This window comes from Eleutherodactylus coqui, chromosome 2, assembly GCF_035609145.1.
Source record: "Eleutherodactylus coqui strain aEleCoq1 chromosome 2, aEleCoq1.hap1, whole genome shotgun sequence".
In the NCBI taxonomy this organism is placed as follows: domain Eukaryota; kingdom Metazoa; phylum Chordata; class Amphibia; order Anura; family Eleutherodactylidae; genus Eleutherodactylus; species Eleutherodactylus coqui.
In genome coordinates this window covers 54,171,895-54,180,694 of record NC_089838.1, presented here as the reverse complement: position 1 = coordinate 54,180,694, position 8,800 = coordinate 54,171,895, and the positions used below count along the sequence as shown (strand labels likewise).

The 8,800-nt window shown below is 46.4% G+C and overlaps 1 long non-coding RNA gene across 1 annotated transcript; it reads right to left on the bottom strand.

The window, feature by feature from the left end:
* Positions 1-875: 875 nt before the first annotated feature.
* Positions 876-6,220, bottom strand: LOC136611407 (uncharacterized). The gene is made up of 3 exons (XR_010790263.1): positions 6,118-6,220; positions 5,873-5,953; positions 876-1,103 (listed from the first exon to the last, which is right to left on the bottom strand). It is a non-coding gene; the product is annotated as an uncharacterized lncRNA (long non-coding RNA).
* Positions 6,221-8,800: the final 2,580 nt, after the last annotated feature.

The following is an 8,800-nucleotide window of genomic DNA, read 5'->3' as shown; positions in this document are numbered from 1 at the left end:
AGGTCGGGTCCCGTTGCGAGCAGCTGGATGCGACACAGCCGTCTGCAGGCGGCCTTAGGCCTCATGTCCACTGGAAAAATACAATCCGCGTAGAATCAGCTTTCTATTGTATAATTTTTGCATGCAGATATCTGCACACATTGCTATCAATGTGATAGCAATGTGGCCGATCCGCGGTAAAATGGAGCATGCCGGGTTTTTTTCTCCCACGCGTGAAAAACGCAATTCTATTAAAATTCCATCCGCAGGTGCAAAAATCAGTTTAATGGACCACGGATGGCCAATGATTCCCTAGGGGCAAATCCGCTGCGGAAACCGCAATTCCATTTTGCTAGTGGACATGAGGCCTTAAGGCTCCTTCCCACAGACGGATCTATTCAACCTAATAGCTCAATGCTTACGGTGCGGAATTTCACAGCAGAATTCCGCACCGTAAAATCACCCGTCCTCACCCACGGCATGCTCTATTTGCCGCGGGTGTACGCGCGGACGGCTTCCATTGCAGTCTGTGGAAGCCGTCCATTCACGCTATCTTCCGCTGTAGCACAGCGGAAGATAGCGTGAAACCGCCTCTACGCCTACCGCGTCACATGCCGCAGCGGTGCGTCACGCGCTCGATTGCCCATGCGCGCTGAGGCGTCATGCGGGACTCCGAAACTGGAGGTAAGTATTGGGGTCTCTTGGGGCCGCCGTGACGGGCTCCGCCCCGGAATTCCATGGCGGAGCCCGTCACAGCCATGTGCAGCCGGCTTTACAGCGTGGGTAATCAGGAGTTAAAACATAAATAAGGTAAAACAAAAAAACAAATTCAAATCACGTTTTATTATTTATTAAAAATGTGGATTTTACACCAAGTGTCATTCCCTGATAAACCAAAGGCCGCTGTGTTTGGGTATCTTTTCTGTTTACTCAATCGGTGTAAAATATTGCGCAGTTTTTCAGGATCCTCCGTCATAATTCTTTGAAAGAAAAAGCTTATAAAAAAAAAAAAAAAGGTGAGTCACAGGCAAAAAGCAGTCCATAAAACGAAGGGTTTCAAGATTGCTGAACGTCGAGGGTCTCTTCACTGTCGGACAGCCTTCCCATTCTCAAGGACGTCAGTTCTGCAGGAAATTATGAAAAATCAGCAGGTTAACAGTCACATCACACCAGTATTACTGATCCCTAGATCCCTAGTAAAACAGACAGTTTCATTACTGCTAACCGTCATCAGAATATGCAGCATGATAGAAACACACGCTCATAACCTCAGGACACATTTTACCTGCACATAACCCTCAGGCGTCATTTGACGACACATTGCTCATTCTCGCCCCTGCCCTCTCCATCAAACTCGGAGAGATGGCGCTGATTTTGTACCTGAAACCACGTGATATCGGACGTCCATGACTACAGCAACTCACGCAGGACCGGATGGAAAAATACCATATTTGGACCACCCAATCCCATGCTTTGATTCCCAACCACGTATTGCTTCCTGCTGCCCATAAAGAGCAATTAACTCATCATGCTATATAAGATGCTATACGCCTACTAATAAACAGTCAGGAAGACTTTCTACACTGACAGTCTTGTCTCCGTGTGATCTCTTACATTGTGCGCACAATCTCTGAACATAAATCTGGAAGGGTACAAACATTCCTATTGATTACGCCGTAGACCCCAAAATAAATCCACATCACTGAGAAGCTCCACTGAAATCAATGGAGGTGTTTTACAGTGTTTACCGTGGCTTTTTAAACGCCGAGCTAAATGCTGTAAAAACTGTCTGTGTGAGAGCGGCCCTAGTGACGAAGTCTGTTTGCTCCTTAACCCCTTAGTGACTTCCTGCCTAAGTGGGCTTTAATCTCCAGGGCCGTAAAAAGACACTTGCTCTGGGGATTAAAGCCCTGGGGGCTGTGGACATGACAGCTCCCTGCTGTTGGCGCGACCACCAGTCACCCTTAAAAGTAAACAGAAAGTTAAAAAATGGTAAAATGTAATCTTCGCTCATATTCGTGAGGGGAGATGTAATTACATACCTAAGGCCCCCGGATTTACCCTTGGACCTCACCTCGGCTTCTGCGCACGCGCCCGTCGTCAACGTTGGCCGATGCAAGAGCCGCAGTTTCCTGAGTAATTTAAGATATCCCTGCTCCTGGCTACCAAACATAGCCGAGAGCCTGGAGATTTCATGGTGGGCCGCAGTACATGGTCCCCAGTCACGTGATTGCCGTTAGCCAATGGATATCCATTCCGTAACGAATCCAATCCGTAAAGGAAGGTGAAAATATTTCTATAGGCCTCCGGCGATGTCCCCCGGGATCCTTATCCTCGGTTGGATAACGGCGATCATGTAAAAGTTAAGAAAAAGTTGAAGTTTAATCTCCCCTCTTCGATCGGTGAGAGGAGATGAAACTTCTTACCGGAGGCCTCCGTATTTGAACCTCAATGTGATCCTCCTCCGTGGACCTTCTCCGGCTTCTGCGCATGAACCTGCCTTAAAATGCCAGACACATGCGCAGCAGCTGGGGAGCCCGGTAAATTTTAAATCTCTGTGCTCCCGGCTACCAAAGGTCACCGAGAGCCTGGAGCAGTGATCGGTGGTCTCGTTGAGCTGTCCCTGGTCAAGTGATAAAAAGGTAGTGATCTACCAAAGGCCGGTCTCACACGACTGGATATGTTATACAGCCAGCCGCGGCGAAGGGAAGATCCGGAGCAGGTGAGTAAATTCCGATTTTGGTCTCCCGCACGAAAATGGAGCATGGTCCAGATTTTTTCATGCTCCATTTTAAAAAAAATCACTTGTATAATTATATAATTTATATATTTATATTATATATTTATATAATGGGCCTTTTTTGATATGTCATGGTGTATCACATTATAGGATGCCCATCATGTGATTACATGGGAAGGAGCTTTACATGTCAGCCGGGATAATAGGTGACGGTTAGCCCACCCCTCCCGCTGTGAACCCCATACGTAATGTGACGTGTCTGTGCCGGTCACATGACAGTGCCGGTCACGTGACCTCCTCACTGTCAATTCCATCTGCGGTGTCACATGACATTGCCAGTCATGTGACCGCTTGCTCCGCCCACTTTTCGGCATCATCACAGGTCCTCCAGCAGCGTTATTATGACGCGTGAGCCGGTGGCAATGCAGGGACGCACGCCAGGATGTATACTTCGCCCGATACAACGTGGCTCTTCCAGGTTATTGAATTGTATGTCTAGGTCTAGTAGTTTTATATTTAAGTTAGCTATCTATGAGTGGCAGGATATACTTGAAAAAGGCTTCCAACAGCCGAAACGCGTTGTATGTATATGCCGGGTCCCCTCAAAAAGGGACCTATTTGTGTTTGTTTAATAATAAAAACTATTTCCTGATATTGGATCGTGAGGAAGCAACTTTCGATTCTGGTGGAGGTAGTCTTCGGAGTTAACAATTGTTTAGAGCCATCTCGGACTCCTGAGGGGGGAGGCTGACACTCCCCTCTCCTAAGTGAGTATACATCATCTATCCTGTGTGTTCGCAGCGCAGCTTTATTGTGATCGTTACACGACTGGATATGTTATACAGCCAGCCGCGGCGAAGGGAAGATCCGGAGCAGGTGAGTAAATTCCGATTTTGGTCTCCCGCACGAAAATGGAGCATGGTCCATGTGAGCGCATGTGCCCATCAGCAAGATGGTGGACGCAAGCGCAGAAGCTGCAGAGGGCCTGGTAAATTTAAAGTCTCCTTGCTCCTGGCTACTAAAGGTAGCCGAGAGCCTGGAGCAGTGACTGAGGGCCGCAGTGAGCGGTCCCCGGTCATGTGATCGCCGTTATCCGATGGATAATGGCGATTACGTAAAAGTTAAGACACAGTTGACGTTTGATGCGCCTTTCGGTTTGGGCCCTGTTGTGCATACGGTCATAATATTAGGGCCACAATGGGTAAAAGAAGAATTAAAATCCGCAGCGGATCACCCGCACGCGGATCCGCACCCCATAGGGATGCATTGACCACCCGCGGATAGATAAATATCTGCGGATGGTCAATAAAAGTGAATTAAGAAAAATGTGGACATGCTCCATTTAGGTGCGGGTCTCCCGCGGGGACGGCTCCCGCAGGCTTCTATTGAAGCCTATAGAAGCCGTCCGGATCCGCGGGAGACCTAAAATAAGAATAACTTACCCGTAGCGGACCGGGCAGATCTTCTCTTCTTTGCGGCCAGATCTTCTTTCTTTGGCCCGGCGGATGTGCCCGGCGCACGCGCGCGGCACGCCTATAGCAGTTTGTCTCCTCACCAACCATATGTATCAGTGTTATGGTGGATGGTCTATATTGCATCTATTACTCCTAGTTCTAGCTGGTTGTCATCCCTTTGATGAGTAGTCGGTGGCTTTCAGAACTGAAATTTAGCATGAAGGGGATTTCGGCCCCATAGCACGCTTGTAGAGCCCTTGAGCGGCCAAAACGACAGAGAACCCCTACAAATGACCCCATTTTGAAAACTAGACCCCTTAACGAATTCATCTAGTGGTGTACTGCGTATTTTTACCCTACAATTTTTTAATAAATCTAAGCAGTAGGAAAAATTACAATTTTCATTATTTTGGCAGTTGTATCAATTTAATCGGACGTAAAAACACTATGGGCTGGTCGTTAAGGGGTTAAACCATCGGATGGTTGGCTCTGAGCCAGTCAAATATGTATCTCATGGGCTAGAGATGTACCTTGAAGCTTCTAGGGCCCTAACATGGCTTTCCCCACCATGTGCCATTTATAATACTAGTGTGGCAGGAGAGTGACTGCCACCTCTGTACACCTTATTTCTCTATCAAGGAGTACAGTCATTGCCTCTAGGGAGTACTTAGTCTGTCCTGGTATTGTGATGAAGGTAGGTACAACACATAGTGCGATGATAACCTTTGCTGAATTTTTAAGTAATTTATTTGAGAAGGGAATACTTGGCCAAGGAATGTTGGAAAACCCTATTCTAGATGCTCATGGTCTGCTTGCATCTTGTGCGCACTCTACTCTGAACACACACCCTTAGGGCTAATTCACATGGACATATGTCTCCCAATGTGAAAAATACATGCGTCAGTCTGCTATCGGCACTCCTCTATTACTGTCTGCATTAGACAGAACAAGCCGAGAGCAGACTGCCTACTGACAGCAGCACGGAGGAGTGAGGGAACTTACTGCATAGGCGGCGGGCCGGATTCGGCCCGCGGGCATTGTTTGACACCTGTGCTCTAGATCATACAAACTTCTAGGCTGTGGGAGTTGCCGTCCTAAATGCGCAGACCGGTGCCAGCGGCCGGCGAGTGACATTTCTGTGCGGGGCTCTGCGATCCCCGCACAGAAATAGAGCATGCCGCGGTTTGTTTTCCACGTGTGATTTCGTGCGGACAAACCGCGGCCGTCTGCCTAGGATTGCGTTTTCTAACGCAATCCTATGGCAGCTTCCATGGGTGGAAATTCTGCGGGAAATCCGGCAGCGGAATTTCTGCCCGTGTGCACGGGGCCTAAGGCTGCTCTAAGACGTGCATTCAGAAAACACAGCTTAAAATCGTGGGTTTTTTACCTCAATTTTGAGCAGCACTTTTGAACGCATGGTAAAGCGGTTTTAATGCACCCCACAATTGTGATGGGTGGGGAGGTGCGTTAGAAAACGCAAATACAGTCAATCCCACGAGAAAAATAACACACCTGGAACTCATTAGGCCTCATGTCCACGGGGAAAATCAGGCCCGCTACGGATTCGCCATGGAGGTAGTAAAATATCTGCGGATGTCATTTATCCCTGCATGCGCGTGTCCCGTGTGCAGGAAAAAAATCCACTTTGGCTGAAATAACAGTTGAATTGTGTTACCACGTTACTACTGACAGTCCTCACCTCTTTAGTAACCGGTGGCATGGCTGAAGCCTCATCACAGTATTTCAGTGTCAGAGCTTTCTGTCCTCGGTCTTTGTAGCACTGGGATGAAAGATAAAAAACACCAAAAAAAGCAAAAACCAGTAAAGCAATAGAATCTTACAGTAACTTTGGGGCATTACAGCAGCACACAATGTCCCTGCAGGTTGGATTACAGATGAGTGCTGCTGTATGGTGCCTTCATACCTCTAGGGCAGGATACCTACCTGATATGTATTGTCATGGGGCGCACCAAGATCTTGTCTCAGGCTTTGCTTGCAGTCCTACCATATCGCACTAAATGCAGAAGTGCAGTCAATGCAGCTTTTTACCTAAAATAGTAAAAATTGGTCAAAGCCTCATGCAGTGTATTACCTGACCCTGGAATAACATCAATGGCAATTATAAGAATAATGCTGATAATAATACAAATTCTGTATGTCTGTTTTCAGCCTTACAAAACCATAACTATAGAAGTTTAAATTTATACGTAAAGCTAGATATTTTTAGAAATATCTATATTGATATATAACTATCTATTTTTATAGCTAGATATATATCTATGCAGTAAGATACATTAGATCGATGGTGACACACGCACCCGAAACAAGGACCACAGGTTGTAAGCAGCCATTTTTCCGTCAGTCTCCACTGGAGTCTCTCCCAGGCCCAAACTGAACCTACCTACCTGAATTGTAAGTACCTACCTTCTTGTTCTCTATGAAAGAACTGAGCGTACCTTTTAAAAAAATGGCGGCGGCAGCAGCAACCAATCAGATTTTGTATAGTTTATGTATAGCTACCTGCCATGCTGTCCATTGGTTTCTACAGTAACATTGCAGCGCCCTCTGTTGGTTTTACAGAAACGTGTTGCACCACCTATTGGATTTACCCAAACTTACAGCACCATAGAGATTAGCGGGTCACCTCCCAGTTCTCCATCTTTTTGCCCTATTTTTCTCTAGGGTGGTTTCAAACCGGCGGGTAAAATCGCGCCATTTTTAACCGATGCGTTGGTTATTGAAAAAAAAAAAAGCAGATTTCGCAGCCAATGATTCCCGACGGTTCCCTTCCCTTCAGCAAGGTTTTCACTGATGTGATGTTGAGAGAGAAAATCGCAGCCTGCTGTGTCCTTCTGCGCAGTGCGTTTTTTAAAATCTCCCATGTAATCCTATGGAGGCTGCGTTTTATCGCATCACAAGGCGACAAATATGCGCTGCAATGTTAACATTGGAAAGTCCTACCGACTTGCGCGTTAAACAAAAACATGCGGTTTTTAATGTGCGTGGCAGCGATGCGATTTAATCCTCTAAAAAAAAGCATCGCTGGTGATTGTCACGGCCGTATATTGGGACAAAACTAAGCCTAAGATTTCTGTGGTTTCGTTTTCACCAGCAGTATTCTCTCCCGTTAATACTTGACCGAGAAAATATAGGATCTCCCCTATGAATACTATGTGCGTGAAAGATCAGGCGGCCGCCATATTCCCACCATTTATTTTGTTTCTTACAGTTGCTCCTACAGCGGTGTGTGTGTGTTTGTTTATGTATGTGTATATATTTTACACACATACACACATCGCAATGCATTGTTCTTACAAGGCGCACTGCACTGCCAGACACACTCGCATATTTGCCATGCGAGATATTGGTTTGAGTTTCTCGGGCTGATATAGTGCTCACTTGTGTAAAATCAGCCACAGAGAATGAATTTAACATCACCAAAGACATAAAGCTATACATTGCCCTCTATTGTCAGCATGCTGTTATCCTGACCCCCAAGTGTCAATGCATAATGCATCCCAAGTGGCAGCTTGCCCACCCATATCACGTCTTGTATCCAAGCTAGAGGCGATACAACAGGGTCTGTTTCACATTTTGTATCCAAGCTAGAGGTAGTACAACTTTAACTTTTTTCCTTCTGCTTTGCTCAGATTCATTCAAATACTGTGGGTCAAAATACGCAGCACAGCCCTAGAGGAATTCGTTAAGGGGTCTAGTTTTTAAACAGGGTCATTTGTGGGGGTTCTCCAAAGCGCTCAAGGGCTCCACAAGTGAGCAATGGGACCTAACACACTTTCATGCAAAATAACTGTTCACGAAGCCACCGGCTGCTCCTTTCGGTTTGGGCCCCATTGTGCATACGGACACAAGATTAGGGCCACAATGGGTATATCTCTGAACACGGGACATACGGGGGGTCTCCATTTTGGGGTGCCAATCCTCATCTTCATGTGCAATATAGAAAAAAATCCCATCATTAAAATTAAAATGACATATTTGCAAAAATATGAAATTTAATTTCTTCCCCTCCAAATTGCATTAATTCTTGACAAAAACTGTGGGGTAAAAATCCTCCTGACCCCCTCAGTGAATACATTAAGGGGTGTAGTTTATACCCATGAGAATTTGCAATCTTGGCTTGGTGCAGGAAAAGAAAGTGTTCCTCAAAATGTTAAAAATCAATGTAAAATTTGTACGTCTCCAAAATATGAACCCCCAGCGATCCGCTGTAATCCAAAGAAGATCTGGCAGTAAGGCTAATGTCACACAGCGAGTGCGATACCAGGCCGTGAATCGCGGCCCGTTTTCGCGCTCGCTAACGTACGATTTTTCTGTGGATGTGAGTCATTTTTGTAATAAAACTGCCTCCCCTCCCTCCCGCTGCGGCTGTCCGCACCTAGCACGCGGTGCGATGCTGCCGCCAGCCCCATTAAAACAATGGGTGATGCAAGGCCCCGCCCAAAGATAGAACGAGCCGCGGGAAAATATTTATATTTATATTATACTATTATACTATCACATACAGGACACGATCAATGCATGCAACCCGATACCAACAAAAGCAAAATGGTGGATCATGTGAGTGGGAACCGCATACAGCGGCTCCCGGTGACAGCTCCCTGCTCTC